Source organism: Rhineura floridana, chromosome 7, assembly GCF_030035675.1.
Source record: "Rhineura floridana isolate rRhiFlo1 chromosome 7, rRhiFlo1.hap2, whole genome shotgun sequence".
NCBI classification, from domain to species: Eukaryota; Metazoa; Chordata; class Lepidosauria; order Squamata; family Rhineuridae; genus Rhineura; species Rhineura floridana.
Window position 1 is genome coordinate 108,968,942 of NC_084486.1, and position 10,996 is coordinate 108,979,937.

Sequence of the window (10,996 nt, forward strand, 5' to 3'; positions counted from 1 at the left end):
ACTTAGTAAAATAAGAAAAGCTACTTTATTTATAGAAATACATAGTAGATAGGAAAGGCATACCTAGTTCTAACTAAGTTGGAGGTGCAATGCCCAGACGTGGGTCCTCATGGCTCAGGAGAGAGAGCAAAGACAAAGACGTCTCCTCTCTCCTCAGACAGTCGAAGAAGAGAACAAAGGAAGGAGGGGCAGATAAGCTTCCCTGAGCATATCAGTTTACAACGGAAGAAAGTTAAGCAGAGAACAGCACAGGTAAAGGTAGGCAAGCCTAGCCAGCTGGAGGACCCTAACTCTGTCTTCCTTCTGGAATACACACAAAAGAACCCAAACAGGAGTTGCTCTTGCCCCACTTCCAACTTCCTAAATGTAAATGTAAATGTACTGCCTTCACGTCAATTTCGACTTATGGCGACCCTAAGAATAGGGTTTTCATGAGGCTGAGAGGTAGTGACTGGCCCAAGGTCACCCAGTGAGTTTCATGACTGTGTGGGGTTTCGAACCGTGGTCTCCCAGATCATAGTCCCAACACCTTAAGCACTATGCCACACGGGCTCGCCAACAATTCCTACGTAACAGTAATATTGGGGATAGCAACAGTGTGTCACTACCTAATGTTAATAATGTTAATGTCTCCGATTTTTAAATGTGTTTTCTTTATATTCTAGTTGATTATTGGTTCAACAATAAAAGTTATATAAGGGATAATTTGGATCCAGTTGTGATGGATTTATAATGGGCTTGCAACGTCCAGGTTCAGAAGCATTACGTCCTTCAGTACTAGCTGCTGGTAGGAATAACAAGAGAGGGCTGATGCCTACATGTCCTGCTTGTGTGCTTCCCAGAGGCTTCTTGTTGGCAACTGTGGGAATGAACCCAAAGGAATTATTTTCTTACTTTTGTAATGAAGCTAGACAGTTTTCAAGTATTTGACTAACAAAAAGGTCCATCAGACTAAGAATGTAAAGCAACTGAACTTTGCCTTCTTTGCCCCATATCTCTAACCTATTGTTTGTTGTCATCATTCATCTCGTTATGTGATTGCTAGGAGGTAGGGTTGCCAGATATCCAGTTTTTGCCCCAAGACTCCAGATTTTTGGGGTGCTCTCCGGGTGAGTCCCCTTAATCTCCGGACTCTCAGCCTTCATTTAAAAAAATATTAAGTTTCTAGGTGGTCTGGTTCATGAGATATACACCAAAATGTCTGCCGCCGCCCTCCGCAACTTCTGTGAAATGATCTCTTAGCTGGCTGCTCTAACCCCTCCCTTTCAGGTTTGTAGCTAATAAATGAAGTCAGGGTTGTGATTGACAAGGGATTTCTGGGCCTCCAGGCAATACCTAGACACCATTGCAAAGGTAGAACACTGTTGCTTTTTTCCTGTTTATCTGAAAATCTCATAAATTGAGTAAGTATATAGCTTTCAGCAGTACCAAAAGTCTTTTTTATGCTTTTATTATGTTGGAAACTAATACTGATTTTTTAAAAATATTCTGCAATGATGAACTCATTTTGACAATAAACTATTATATGGGGTCTATGTATTTTTACATCTCCAGTGTGTGTGTATATATGGAGTCTTCCCAACAACCCTGTGAGGTAGGATTGCCTATTGGAAACCAAGGCAGCTCACAACAAGAAATAAATCCCTTTAAAATCCAATAACTGTAAAAGTATAAAAAAGTTACAAAATAGCTTAAAGTGGCATGATTCTGAATTTGGGTTGGTTGAGTGTTCCTTATGGCTTGAGGCTGCAGTTCTGTCCACACGTCCTTGTTTGAATAAGCCGCATTTAATACATTGGGACTTGCTTGAGTACACAATCATAGGATTGCACTACAAATATCTTTACAGGTTGTGTAAATAATAAACATCTTTGACATGCTTATATAAATATTTCTTCATACCAGGTCCTGATAAGTATTTGATTACACACTATGGTTATATATTATTACTTCCTCTACATTTAAGTGTGCCCTTCTTCCTTGGGGTTGTCATGGCCCCCCTTTGTTGTTTTCATCCTGAGGGGGAGATTAGGCTGAGAGATAGTGAGTAGCCCATGGTCACCCAGTAAACTTTATAGCTCATTTCCATTTAAAAAAATTAATTAAAATGATTTACATGCAGGCAAAGTTTATTAAGTAGATCCACATGATACATTTAAAGCACATCCAGCTTGCATTTAAAGTGCATGACTTCCCCTAAAGAATCCTGGGAAGTGTAGTTTCCCCCTCACAGTTATTCCGACCACCCTTCACAAACTACAGTTCCCATGATTCTGTGGTGGGATTCATGTGCTTCAAATGTGTGTTGAATGTGCTTTAAATGAATGATGTGGATCTACACTAGGTATGATGTGCATTCATTAGTGAATTGCAAAGAATAATTTTAAAAGCTACTTTTTTTAACAGGAAGGGCTGTAGCTCATATGCAGGCCCAAAATTCAGTTTCTGGAAAAGACTATTGCCTGGAATCCTGGAGAGCCAATGCTAGTCCATGTCATCAGTACTGAGCTAGATGGTATCAAATGGTCTGAGTCGGTATAAGGTAAAGTCCTTTGTTCCTAAAAGTGGAAAGAGACCGAAGGGCCACAGTGACTCCAAAATTCATTTCTGTATTTTATTTACAACATTTATATACCACTTCATTGTAAAAAATATCGAAGTGGTTTACAGAAAGAATTAAGACAATAAAATTATTGGCAAAAACAGTTAGACAGGTATTTAAAAACATTCAAAATAAGAAAACTAACAATGAGTTAAAAACAGATAAAAATACAATAGCTTCTACCTGCCTGGGTACGTTTGCCTAAACAATAATGTTTTTAGTAGGTGCTGAAAAGAGTACAATGAAGGTGTCTGACTAATGTCAATAGGCAGGGAGTTCCAAAATGTAGGTGCTGCCACACTAAAGGACTGATTTTTTACCAGAGCAGAACAAGTACTTTGTGGTACCCATAACATGGAAAGCACACCTTAAACTTGGCCTGGTAGCAAATCGGCAACCAGGGCAGATTCCAGAGCAGAGGTATTATGTGCTGATAGGGTCTTACTCTTGTCAGCAATCGTGCTGCAGAATTATGCACTAACTGCAGCCCCTGGGTCATGTTGTGCCGCATGGGCATTTCTGTGACCTTGGCTGACTGGCTGCTAGGATTTTTTTAGTTTTGATTTTTGGTTAGGAATTCTGTCTGGTTGTGGGATGCTGAGTTTTCTGCCTAACTCATAGGAATTTTGTTGTGGTTGGTATGGTATTGCATTTCCACCGTGACACATGCATTGGTAACATCAGGGCTTGATTACTGTAATGCACTGTACGTGGGGCTGCCTTTGAAAATGATTCAGAAACTACAGTTGGTCCAAAATGCAGCAGCCAGAATGTTAACGGGAGCACGGCGCAGGGAGCATATCACCCCTGTGCCTTATTGACTCCACTGGCTCCCAATTTGTATCTGAGCCCAATTCAAAGTGCTGGTTTTGACCTTTAAAGCCCTAAGCTTTTAAAGCTTTTTTTAAAAAAATGTTTTTAATGTTGTTTTGTTTTAATGTATTTTAAAGTCTGTTTTTAAGATGTTTTAAAGTGTTTTTAGTGTTTCTGTTTCCTGCCCTGGGCTCCTGCTGGGAGGAAGGGCGGGTTATAAATCAAATAATATATCCTCAGCCGGGCACATAGCCAGAGACAGACATGGTGGAGAGATCCAGGTAGTGGGAGGGAGGCATGGTGCATACTTGAATAGGGACAGGGGAGCAAAATCATGTTTCTTTACATACTATGAGCCTTGTGTGGGTGCCCAACAAGATGTCAGAAATGCTGCAAGTGCAAAACAGGTTAACCTTCCATGTATTGCTATGTGCTCTTGTGAGGGAGAATGCTGCAGCAATTAAGTCTGATAGCCTGAAAGAATCTTGTTTTGCCCTCTACTGAAATCTTGGAACTCAACGTTTTCTGCTGTGGAAAGACCTGCCTTCAGGAGGCAAGTGACTCCTGCAGCCTGTTAAATTAAAAATTAATATAACTTTTTAACAATATGTGTAGATTTCTACTTGTTTTTATGAACCTGCCCAAAATTACATATAGCTAAAGTAGACTCATTACCATATGTGCACATGCACAAACATATGAATTATGTAAAAAAATCTAAAAATTACAGCTGTATGATTGCTGAAAGCCATCCTGGTGTATTTAATTATTCTGTATAATTAATATCTGACTTTGAGCTAACTTTTGTAGGAAGGGAGTCTGAGGAACTGAGACAAATAGTGAAGTTCAATGTCTTATTGACAAAATAAAAATAGACAAATGGCCAGGTCCTACATGACATCTACCTGAGAGTTCTCAAAGAACTCAAAGGTGAAATTGCTGATCTTCTAACAATAATATATATCTTGTCCCTAAGATCAGCCTCCATACCTGATGATTGGGATGTGGCCAATATAACATCTATTTAAAAAAGGCTACCTGTATGTTTCCGACTCAATTCAAGGTGCTGGTTTTGACCTATAAAGCCTTACACAGCTTGGGACCACAATACCTGATGGAACGCCTCTCCCAATACGAACCCACCCGTACACTACAGTCAAGATCAAAGGCCCTACTCCGGGTGCCTACTCCAAGGGAAGCTCGGAGGGTGGCAACAAGGGAGAGGGCCTTCTCAGTGGTGGCCCCCAAATTATGGAATGATTATTCTGATGAGGTGCGCCTGGCGCCAACACTGTTATCTTTTCGGCTCCAGGTCAAGACTGTCCTCTTCTCCCAGGCATTTTAGCATGTGTTTTAAATTATTTTTATATTGTTTTAAATTTTAAAATTGTGTTTTAAATTGTTTTTAAAATATGTGTTTTAAATTGTATATTTGTTTTAATGTTTTTCATTGCTGTAAACCGCCCAGTGAGCTTCGGCTATGGGGCGGTATACAAGTGCAATCAATCAATCAATCAATCAATCAATCAGTAGTAGTCGACTTGGAGGCACATAACAACAACAACAAGGAAATCATCACTGTCTTTTGTTTTTCTTTTTCTGTTTACATTTCATTTACCTTTAACCTCACTCCCTCACATCCATAGAAGCAACAACAGTGGTTCCATTCACTCAGCTCAACTCCCTTAAACCCACTAATGATGCACCTTGCGGTTTGCATGACAATTTGTTTTTTGCCCAATAGTGATAAGAGAGAATTCACATACTGGGAAGTGTGGCTGCAATTGTTGTTCCCAAACTGCTGTCTGTGAAGGTAGACCAAACCATGCTTGTTTTCTCTCTGTCAGTTATTACTCACTGGAATTGGATTGGCTGTCAAAGTGAGTTTATAGCAGCCCATAAGGGTAGCGAATCTTCTTATTCATTTCTCAGACCTCTTCTGAAGTGAAGGGCCAAATCTGTAAAGACGTTTGGAGCAGCCATGTTAAAAGATAGGGACAGGGCATTCCAGGCAGGGGGTTGCCAACCCTGCTTGGATATGGATATCTTTGCAGAGGATAAATCCAAACCATATCTACTCAGATGTAAGTCCTATTGAGTTCTATGGGGCTTAGTGTGTTTAGAATTGCAGCCTTCAGGGGCATCCAGCTTTGCTCCTGAGTGCTCCTATCTAACATCTCCACAACAATAGGCTCCTTTCCTCCTACAGTGGCCTTCTGGTGACTGGGCTGGCCTGAGGGCACTTAAGTCCTTCTTGCCAGAATCAAGTAGGCTAGATTTAATGTTCCCTGACCAGGCTGTATCTTTTAGCTAAGATTTCTTTCCAATCAGAGAAGATTAATTTCCAATCAGAGAAAAAATATTTTTAATTGTATGCTCCAAGCAACTGTGGTTGATGCTTAATATATCATGCTTAATGACATCTCTATGGCCTACCCCTGTGACATCACTTGGGCCCACCCCTGAAATCTCAGGGTTTGGGATGCTTCTGACCTGGCAACCCTACTGGGAGGGAGGCAACCCTACTCATGATTCTTAGTTTGTCATCAACTAGGACCTCTATGCACTGCTTTTTTCTTACATGGAATGAAAAGAAAAACATTACATATCAATTGTAGTGCACACAGGCCTCCTGACAAGTTATTTTATATACATCTTTTCCTATATAAGTTTAATTCTCTGTAAGCAGCTGAGGGGAGTTGTCTTGAATACTAGAAAAAATGCCCCATCTAAGGATAATAGCCCAAAGTAACTGTGAACACTGGTAGAGCATGTTTCAGGTGTTTTGTGTGTGTGTGTGTGTGTGTGTGTGGTGATGGTGGTAGGGAAGACTTCCCTTCTTTCAACAAAATGTATTTTTGTATGTGTGGGAATCAATGGGATCCATTTCATTAAAAGGTGAAACGCAAAATGCTGCTTCTAAGAAATGTTGATGAAAAGATTACATTCTACCCAAACCTTTTTTTCCTAGGAGCAATTCTAGCAGACCCATGGTTTCCCCCCTTCTCTTGAAAGATTGTTCTAGAGGGTTTGAATACTAGAAAAATCACTCTAAGGTTATGTATCACTATGTGGCAGAGAACACAAACAACATGTTGGTTTGTGATGTTCCAGATAACACCATCTGTGATCTGCCTTTTCAATATGTTTCTTGCTGGGTAATGCTGTTCTCTCTTCTTTTAGATTCAACCAACTGAACAATATGTTCCAGTTCATATGGAGCAGACCACCATCAGCTTCCATTGTCTGTAGCTTATGCTGAGAATCAAGCATAGAATGAGCATTCTAATTAACGTACCAACCACCTTACTTCCTAATAGACTCTGGATGAACTGAGGGAGAGATGGTTTCTGGCCTAGTCTTGTACCGAATACAACATAATTGTATTTTGGGACTAAATCCATGCAACTGTTACATTGAAAGATGCATTCAAGACTTCATAGTGCCATGACAACCATCTTCATATCCCAGATCCAACAGATAAGACAGATCATATGTTGATTTTGTTCTGTTCTGGCTTGGGTTGTATGAAAATTAAGACAATGAAGGGGGTGGGGTAGGAAGAATTATATTGATGTTTTTTACATGGTCAGATTATACTGTATTGTGTGTGTAATGGTGAACCTCTGGCACTAACAGGCAGAGATGATACAATTGCACAGAATGGTGTACCGAAAGCCTGCATGGTTAAAGTATTGGACTAGGACTTGGGAGACCAGGGTTAAAATCCCAACTCAGCCATGAAGCTTGCTGGGTGACCTTGGGCCAGTCACAGTCTCTCAGACAAAACTACCTCACAGGGTTGTTTTGAGGATAAAATGGAAAGGGAGGAAAACCACATATGCCACCTTGAGCTCCTTGGAGAAAAGGTGGGATATAAACACAATAATAAATAAAAATAAAATAAATACATGTTCACAAATATTTCCAACTGTTTGGGGAACAAAGATTATTTCAGCATGTTTGCAGTTCAGCTTGTGTGTGAGAGACGTGAAACTTGTCAGTTTGATTGAGACTGAAACTTTAGACTTAGAAAAAGCTTTATGAAGTATGGTGAGTACTGCGAAGGGGTCCTAAGAAGCAGGGAGCCTAAGATTAACTTTTTTTTTAACCAAAAGCATCCTTAAGAGTTTGAGTGGAGGCATGGTGGTGGCAGGGAGGGGGAGAGGTTACTTAATGCCTTTCCTTTCAGCCATTATTTTCCTCAGAATCAACCCTCTGACTCAACTGCACCACTCCCGAGGGATAGGATATGGGGAAAGGATGAAGTATCCTCTTTGCTACTGCTGTCATTCTTCTGTTCATACATGTAGCATTTTGAGTCTTTTTTTTAATGTGCGTAGGTACATGTTGTGTATACTTTGGGTCTGAGTGTTACATGTCAAGAATATGTGCAGGAAATATTTGTAGCAATGTTGATCATAGTCTCTCTCTGAAACCCATTTGGGAATTACTCACCACAACTAATAGTAAAGGCCCTGACTAAAATACTGTTTCAAACACCTTTATGAAAAATTGGGTGAAAAGATCTTAATAGCAACAATCTGAAAAAGAATAGTGGATTCTTTAAAATGTAATATCAACCTTGATTTCATCTTATCTAAGAGAGAGCTTCTTTAAAATAATATTCATTAGTATTTAACATCACATAGATTGTACTGTAGTTATCCTGCTGTGGTGGATGTTTGTTAGAGATGTTCCGCTGTAAAAAAAACCCTTGAATTGTTTACAAATATTCTGGACATGTTCAATAATATAAAGATACTGGATAGACATCTGAAATCTTAGCTATGAAGTGATGGTTACAGAATATCATGAAAACCAAAAGGCTACAGTAGGGCCCCACTTTTCTGCGCTCCGCTAATGCGACAGTTTTCAATTATATCCATGTTCGCTATGTTCAGCGCTTGTTCCGCTTTTTCGGTGTTTTTGCAGCATGATGCCCGATGCCCTTCCCAGACTCAGCTGCTGAGCGCATCATCAGAGCTTGGAAAGTTACTTTTTTAAACTACAGTTGGGCTGATGGGAGTTGTAGTTCAAAAAAGTAACATTTCCAAGCTCTGATGACGCACTCAGCAGCTGAGTCCAAGAAGGGTGTTGGGTGCCATTTTATTGTCGATGATTCAGTCTGATTCAGCATTTGTGCACTCTGCGTCTCTCTGTATTCTGGCAATTTTCCAAACTTTCAAAGGTTAAGGTTATTATACTGTATTATACAATACTGTTCAATATAAAAATATATAATGATTTATAATATATAAATTTATTTATAATATATAAATATAATATATATATATTATATACAGTAATACTGTATAATATTTTTGTGTTAATTACAATGGCATCTCAGTGTAGTAGTAGTGATAAAAAAAGGAGTCGTAAGCCTCTTACTTTAAGTGCCAAGTTAGAAATGATTCAGCTAAGTGAGCAAGTCGTGTCTATGGCTGAGATAGGCCATAAGCTGGGTTTGGCTCGCCAAACAGTTAGTACAATTGTGAATGCTTAGGAGAAAATGTTGAAGGAATTAAAAGTGCTACACCAGTGAACACTAAAGTTATAACAAAATGTGATAGCCTTATTGCTGACATGGAAAAACTTTTACAAGTGTGGATTGAAGATAAAACCAGTCACAACATGCCTTTAAGCTGAGCCATCATCCAGGGGAAGGCCCTAAGTCTCTTCAATGCTATGAAGGCTGAGAGAGGCGAGGAAGCTGCTGAGGATAAATTCAAAGCTAGCAGAGGCTGGTTTAATAGGTTTAGGAAAGTAGCCATCACAACATCAAAGTGCAGGGTGAAGCAGCTAGTGCTGATGCAGTAGCTGCAGAAAGTTCTCACGTGAGCTTTCTAACATCATCGAAGGTGGATATACTAAGCAGCAGATTTTCAACGTGGATGAAACCGACCTATATTGGAAGAAGATGCCGTCTAGGACTTTTATTGCTAAAGAAGAGAAGTCAATGCCTAGCTTCAAAGCTGCAAAAGACAGGCTAACTCTCTTGTTAGGGGCTAATGCAACTGGTGATTGCAAGTTAAAACCTATGATGATTTATCACTCAGAAAATCCTAGGGCCCTAAAGAACTATGCAAAAGCTAGCCTCCCTGTTTGTTATAAATCCAATTCAAAAGCTTGGATGACTGGCGATCTTTTCTCAAAATTGGTTCATGGACTATTTTAAGCCTACAGTTGAGGCTTACTGCAAGGAAAAGAACATTCCTTTTAAGATTTTACTTCTTGCAGACAACGCCCCTGGCCATCCTAGAGCTCTAATTGGTTTGTACAAGGAGATAAATGTTATTTTTCTACCTGCAAATACAACTTCATTGCTGCAGCCTATGGACCAAGGTGTAATTGCAGCATTTAAATCCTATTACCTGAGAAGAACTTTTGCTAAGGCTATAAATGCCTTAGAAAGCAGTACAGTAGCAGGGCAAAGAGAAAATAAATTAAAAGCATTTTGGAAAGGCTTCATGATTTTGGATGGTATAAAACTATTAAGAGATGCATGGGAGGAAGTTAAAGAAACAACATTGAAAGGTGTTTGGAAGAAGCTAATTCCCACACTTTTGGACAGTTGTGAAGGCTTTGAGAATCCAGTGGAGGAAGTCGCCACAAATGTTGTTGAAATGGCAAGGGAATTAGAAATGGAAGTCGAGCCTGAGGATGTGGCAGAATTGCTTGTATCTCATGATGAGACCCTAAGAGACGAAGATCTTCTTCTTATTGAAGAGCAAAGAAGGATGTTTCGTGAAGAGGAGTCCCATCCTGATGATAGACCTGCTGTGCCTAGAGAAATGACAACCAAGGAACTGGAAGAAGCTGTCAACTGTATAGAAACGGGGATGGCAGCTTTGGATCAGTCCTCTCAACTTTCGAAAGAAGTTCTAAAGTGAATGCAAGCCTTCGAAATGGTATTGCATGCTATAAAGAAATTCTAAGGGAAAGGAGCTGGGAAGTCATGAGGCAAAGTTCATTGCTTTCCTACTTTAAGAAAGTACCATCGCAACCTTCGACAGCAACAGCCAGCCTTGAACAATCTTCAATGTCAACATCAACAGGAAGAGCTTCATCCAAGTCTCCACCATCAAAACGAATAAGATTCATTGATGGGTCAGATGATGGAGACTTGGATGACTTGTAGTCAGATGATAAAAATGTGCCAACTCCAGGGGCAACGGAAAAGGCTCACCACGCAACAGAGAGCCAGCCGGCCCCGCAGCCCTAAAGGCTGAAACGGTGGACGACACCAACTATCTGCATAACACCTGCATCAGCCCCAAACTGCTTCTCAGCGCCATGGAGACCCGGCAAAGATAGAAGCGCTGCAGCCAACACAAAAGATTTTACAGTAAGCAATGTGTGTGCACCGAGTGAGTGACCGAGCAGGGGGGTGGGGGAGGGTGAGTGAGTGGGGGGAGAGGGTGAGTGAGCAGGTGGGGGAGGGCAAGCAGGCGAGAGGGAGGACGAGTGAGGGAGCCCACGGAGGGCGAGCGAGCGGGTGCGGGCCATCGAGCAGGCGGGCAGCTCCCTCCCTGCAATCTGTGTCAGGGAGCCTGCCCTCATAATGAGGGCAAGCGAGCA

At 40.6% G+C, this 10,996-nt stretch overlaps 1 pseudogene; it reads left to right on the top strand.

The window, feature by feature from the left end:
- Positions 1 to 8,753: 8,753 nt before the first annotated feature.
- On the top strand, positions 8,754 to 10,556 carry LOC133389697 (tigger transposable element-derived protein 1-like; annotated as a pseudogene).
- Positions 10,557 to 10,996: the final 440 nt, after the last annotated feature.